This window comes from Leuciscus leuciscus (assembly GCF_965113295.1).
Source record: "Leuciscus leuciscus genome assembly, chromosome: 21".
NCBI classification, from domain to species: domain Eukaryota; kingdom Metazoa; phylum Chordata; class Actinopteri; order Cypriniformes; family Leuciscidae; genus Leuciscus; species Leuciscus leuciscus.
Window position 1 is genome coordinate 9,386,898 of NC_138745.1, and position 6,552 is coordinate 9,393,449.

Genomic DNA, 6,552 nt, shown 5'->3' on the forward strand with positions numbered 1-6,552 from the left:
GGGAAAAGTTTATCAAGTTCATCTATTCATGGTGAAAATGATTCTAATTAGTACTTTCATGTAAAATAAATGTCACTTTAAGAAAATAATGTTTTAATAATGTGAACAATTCTGCCTCAAGTATTTTTTTTTATGTTATTTAATATAATTTCTTAGTAGGCTACTTTTTAAATGTCACACCATAGGAAACATTTACAGTACTGTTGAGTGAAAACGTGAAAAAATATGTGAAGTCATTGACAAAATGAGTGACCACTACTATTTTCTGAAACTGCAGTTTTCATACTCCATAAATATATGTATTTTTTCTTAAAAAGTTATGTTTTCCAAAAAAAGTACTTTTTCTTAGCCATTTGTCAACTACCCATTTATATATATTATTTATAATAATATATACAAAAATAAATAATAAATAGTATAAATACACAAACATATTTTAAATATTCATAATGGCTAACATAGAAATAGTACAGAAATTTAAATATTTCTCATAAAATTAGTTTTAGATTTGTCATCTTTGTTTTTAGGCTTAAATTAGACTTTGAAGAACAGATTTTACACCTGGTCATTCATGTGTTTTATTCATTGCTATCCGTTTTGTTAAAAGTGTTCCACTTACACTTGACAACATAACTGCATCTTCTCCGCAAGCAAATCTAATAAAAATGTAATCTTTAATTCCCAGGCTATATTAAGAAGGAATAAATTCCTCTTGAAACAAACTTTGTTGTATTATTTTAATTTAATACTGTGAAGCTGCTTTGATACAATCTGTATTGTGAAAAGCGCTATACAAATAAACTTGACTTGACTTGGCTTGACTATATGCAAATTCACGTCAATGAAAGCAAGATATGAGCTGCATTTTATTTATCATTAGCTAATTTCAAGAGTGGCATCAGCGCTGGTAATATCATTTAGTGTCACTGTTTTAATGAAGAACACTGTGTGTTGAGCTTCAGGATGTGAGCTAAACTTTCAGTTTATTTTGCTTGCTGAAGAGATGCTCAGCCATAACTGTGGCGATGCGTGTTGCAGCAGCGCGTCATCTGTAAACCGGGAACCGTTATAACGCGCTCTCGCGTGTTCATTTTTTTAACCATTTTGGCAGGAGTAAAATTTACATATATGTGACTTCAACAAGCAGATGCATTTTGTTCAGTTTCATCTGGAATATGAAAAAGTGTCCTCTCTGTTGGAGGGCATTTACCTCACGCTTGGATAGCTTTCTGATGAGAGAAAACACATGAAGTGACCAGGTACGCATGAACGTTTTTCCACATGCATCACAGTCATTTTAATATGTATGGAATGTTAAATAAGGATCTGTATACTTGGCTGAAATTTAAAGCATTAACTATTTACAGCGGATTAGCGGAACAAGCTGTATTGTGTGCGCTGATGCGCAGTGGTCGCGCTAATGGTTTAGAGCTGCACGCTTTCATTGACTTGCGGTTTAATTCTCATACTTTAATAGTATTTATAATTCCTAACTTAATAAAACAAGCTGTTACTACGAGGAATTATTACATCAAAATGTGGATCTATATGCAGGTGGGAGGTAGGCTACTTTGAATGAAATACATACGGTACACCTCTCTTGCTTTTGCTGCGTGCCCTTACACCAAACGCGAATAGCGCGTCAAATTTATGGCAAGCCAAAGTATTCATAAACGCCTGGTCAGGCGTCTGATTGCACACTGATACGTCAAAAGCGTGCGTTTCGACAGCCCCAAAAAACAAAACAAAAAAGCCATAAAAGCGCGCGTTCTTAACGTGCGCTTTGTGGTCACGGAAAACGCGTTTTTTGCATCTAAACGCGCGTCCTCGACGTGTGATCTGCTATTTAAAACGCACGTTCTCGACGTGCGCTTTGGGGTCACCGAAAACGCACGTTTTTGACACGCGTTAATCGTAAGAAAAATGGGCGTCGAAAACGTTTGTTTTGAGTAGGACAAAACGCACGTTATTAACGTGTAAACAGGAAAACCAAACAGTCGTGTGTGAAGTGTCCAAACAGGCGAAAAGAACGTGCTCGTTCCCTATAGTGTTCTCGAAATCGCACTTCGAAGGCTTATTGCTCGAGTCTTTCATGCTTTTGTCCCTATATGTGGTTTAGGAAAATTATTATTATTATTATTATCAGGGCCGGATTCAGCCAGCCCCACTAGGGGGTGCAGGTAGAATATCAGGGGGGGCAAGTCATTAAACGGAACATTTCAATTTGACAAATATAGTGATTTGATTTATATTGTGATATATATCGATATGGCCAGAAATGAAAAAATATATTGTGAAATGAAAAAATCCTATATCGCCCAGTTTTAATCTATCAGCTCCTTTGATCCATTTGATTTGTCTTATAGGTTTTATGTTGGATGCCCTTCCTGACACTACCCTCTGCATTTACCCGGGCTTGGGACCGGCACAAATAGGACACTGGCTTGTGCCCTGTTGAGGCTGCATTTATCTTTTTTTTTCTTTTTTTTTTCTTTTTATCTGTCTGTCTGTCTGTCTGTTTGTCTTCCTGTCTGTCTGTCTTGTCTGTCCTTTCGTTTTTTATTTCAATCTTTTTTATTTCTTTTTTTGTTTTTTTTGGTTTTCATTTCTTTAGCTCTGTACACAGCATGGCTTATATCAGTCATTATAGCATCAGTCGTCTGCTTTTCTGTGCAAAAGTCCTAACAAATGCGTCTATATCTAGACCTGTTGTTATGGCCTTCTCATGAGCCAGAATTGAGGCTGCATTTATCTTTTTTTTTATCTTTTTTTTTTTATCTGTCGTCTGTCTGTCTGTCTGTTTGTCTTCCTGTCTGTCTGTCTTGTCTGTCTGTCTGTCCTTTCGTTTTTTATTTCAATCTTTTTTATTTCTTTTTTGGGTTTTTTTTGTTTTCATTTCTTTAGCTCATCATCACGCATCAAGCTTTGCTGAATATTCGAGCCATGGTCTCCCACGATTCCAACCTGGGCAGAATGAGCGGGAGCTCTTGCCAAAATTACGTTTGGGGAAAACCAGGGCTATGGGTTGTGACGGTGCTTCAGTGTTTAAGCCTATGTTGTATTCATCCGCAACAGCCACGGATGGGCTGGGAACGACGGGGGCTGCGGGTCTTGTGCAACTAGAACTAGGTGTACTGGTACTGGACTGGGCACGGGGGTTAGAAATTGTAGCGAGTCGAGGAGCAGTATCACCCGACGAGCCGGGTGATTCGGTCTCTGCTGCAGCTAATGCCCTAGCAGCCTCGTTGCTGCTGCCAGTGCTAGCTTTAGCAACCAGAAATCGGTGCATACTCGACTCGTCACTCGGTGCAAATTACAAGAGAAAGCGATAGAGAGATATGGAGGGAATGAGAACACGCTTACAGAAAGAGTAACCAAATCATTTCAGTGACTGACGGCGAAGGAAACTCAAAACAGGGGCTGAGCTCAGCTGACGACAGTGTGTCTGCGTGCTCCGCTCTGCAGTGACTGACTGAGACGTGAAGCTCAGCAGGTTCACCACAAGCCAGTGAAGCGACTGGCCACGCCCTCCCTATGCATCTACCAATCAGTAGCTACGTTGAATGAGGGATAGAGAGCAGAGAGCGCTCACTCTGACCATTTTTCTTGAAATATTTTTGGGAAAAAATTTAGCATCATCCTGCATGGAATGGGTTTCTTGAAAAAAGCAATGCCTACAATGCATAACCTGGATGCCTACCTAGCAGTAACTTGCCATTTTATAGATGACAATGACAAGCTCTGCACTATTTTACTAGTTGTGGACAATTTCCCTAAGAGCCATACTGTTGAGAACTTGGATACTGGACATATCAAACTCATGGAGAAGTGGGGCATAAAGCATAAAGTGAAGTGCCTGGTAACTGATGCTGCAGCCAACATGATAGCATGTGTACGATCACTGAATGTTGCAATATGCATTGCACTAAACCTTATTGTGAGGAAATCTTTTGATGACATCGGTAGCTTCAACGAAATTCAATCCAAATGTAAAAAACTTGTGACCTATTTCCGAACCTGCACTACAGCAAAAAAGTGACTGGCCCAAGTACAGGAGCAGATGGGGAGACAAGTTCTGAAAATGATAATTGAAGTGGACACTTGCTGAAACAGCACCTATAACATGCTGGAATGTCTCTATCAGGAACCAGTGAGGGCATCACCCCTCCTACTGCCCTGGAGTATGAGGCAGTCCAAGATACTTTACATAGTCTTGCCCCTTTCCGCCAGGCTACAGTAGAGCTTTCTGGAGGAAAAAAGGGTGTCTGCCTCCAAAGTGATACCTTTGATGAAGATGCTTAATCATGCTGTAACGAGTGAGCTAGAAGGCCTCAAGTCCAATTTAACAAGGCAGCTGGGTGACAGCCTTGTCCGGAGTAAGTAGTGTATTATTTCTTTGTTGTGTGAATTTTCACATTAGTGAGTAGTACTGTGAACCATTGTTAATGGAGTTTTTTATTCTTTTTATCTCTAATTTTAGGTGACCTTTGGCATCTGCTGGATAGCATGGTTGATCACAGTAGAAGGAGCTCAAGTGCAACAGCAGATGCTACTGTGGAAGTGGACCGGTATTTATCAGAAGTTAATCTCACAAGATCTGAGGATCCACTAGTATATTGGGCTCAACAGAAGCATCAGTATCCTCATTTATACCAGCTGGCACTGGCATGTTTATGTTCCTGTTACGTCCCTAAAGTGGCTAAGGGCATGACGGAACACAACATAAAATAAATAAATTTTTTCCCAGATCGTTTTAACCCTGGCACGTGTTTAAGGCGCTGGTGCAAAAGAACACAGGAACAAAGGGAGTTTAAATTGAAGAAAAATAATACATTTATTCACAATAGAGAACTCAAAGAGAGAGACTAACAAAAATACCGTACACAGGGAATAGGAACCTGAGCGGGGCTAAATCAAAGAAAGAAAGAAAACAAAACCCACAACTATCTCCCCTTCCCAATAATCTAATTCAAAAAGAAAAGATAACAAAAAAAAAGTCTTCAGCGTTCAACACGCCCTACCTAAACTATACTACTTAAGAAAACTCAAACCATACAATAGTGGCACCCGCTCCTTACCTAATGTTTTAACAACGTGTTTCCCTAGAGATGTTGCAAAAAATGGAAGTCACGTGACATGCTTCCCTGGTCACTATTCCCTGGTCAGCTGTAAACCAATATAAAGAAAACAAAGACTTAAAGTTTTACTTGCTTCGAAAACAACAAACCACTGAGAGAAAACAAACTATTAATAAAAAAAAATGAAAAGATTAAACAAAGAATCAGAAAACAAAAACAAAACACACTGGGGCAAAACAAAACGAATCAACTCCCTCCTTCTCTCTCCCCCGCTTCTGGTCTGCGTCACTTTTATAACAGGGACGCCCATTCAGGTGTAACCGTCGAAATGATGATTGACAGCCAACAGCACCGCCCTAAGAGGTGATGGCGGAGAAAGTGAAAGTAAAATAAAAACCACCACAGAACACCAGATCCTCTGAGCACGTAACAGTTCTCCTGCATCCTCTGTTCCTTGCGAAAGGATCTTTTCCAAGGCTGGAGAGGTTTTGTCCAAGAAGAGGAATCGTCTAAACCCGAACACACTTAAAAAAATTATGTTTCTCAATAAAAATCAATTGTAATCTTTCCTTCACCCACCCCAAACTGCAGTGTTGCAGTTTGCTCCTCCCCAGTCCCATAAGCACAACACTGCACTAAAACTAACGAGTAACAGTTCACTGCACAAACCCCCCCAGAAAAACCCCTGCTAAACCCAGTGTTTTCCCCCTGCTAAACCCAGGGTTTTCCCCTGCTAAACCCAGGGTTTTTCCTGCATAGAAATTACGAGGCGGCTGCCAACATCAAATTTCGTGCCGCCTCCCGCTCTCGACAAAACTAGGACAGACAGTCACATGCTCAGATACACTTTTTCCACGTGACGGTTCTGTTGCGGGTTCCTGGCCTGTGTCCATTCTCAAACCGTATAGTTTGCCAATAGTGCTGTGCGGATCATAATCCGTGGGTCGGGCGGGCCAAGAAATAAAAACATAACATTCAAATTAATCGAGGGTGGATGACAGATAAATCATTGGCCTATAATGTGTTACGTTTAATAAAGACACGGAACTCTCATCACGGTAAAACGCAATGAACATGCGTCACTCTTTTACTTTAGTTTTCAACAACGTAATTCTCTTCAGGGAAAACCAATCAAGGAAAACATATCAGGGCTTGACATTAACACTTGTCTGGGACACATGTTTTTTTTTTGAAGGGACAAGTGAAAGAGAATTGTACTGGCCCAACTGGACAAATGCCCTGATTATTATTATTTTTTAATAAAAATAAAATCCAATAAAAAAATAACTAGAGAATCACCGAAAACGCGAGGATGATTCTGATTTTATTTCATTTAATGTAAGTGGCGATTGATAGCCTATAGTTGATAATAGGCCTACCTAATGTAGGCCTACTGACAGTAACAAAGTTGCACTGTTGAGGCTCGCACAGTTATTTATAACATATTATACAGTTAAGAACCATCACACGACCA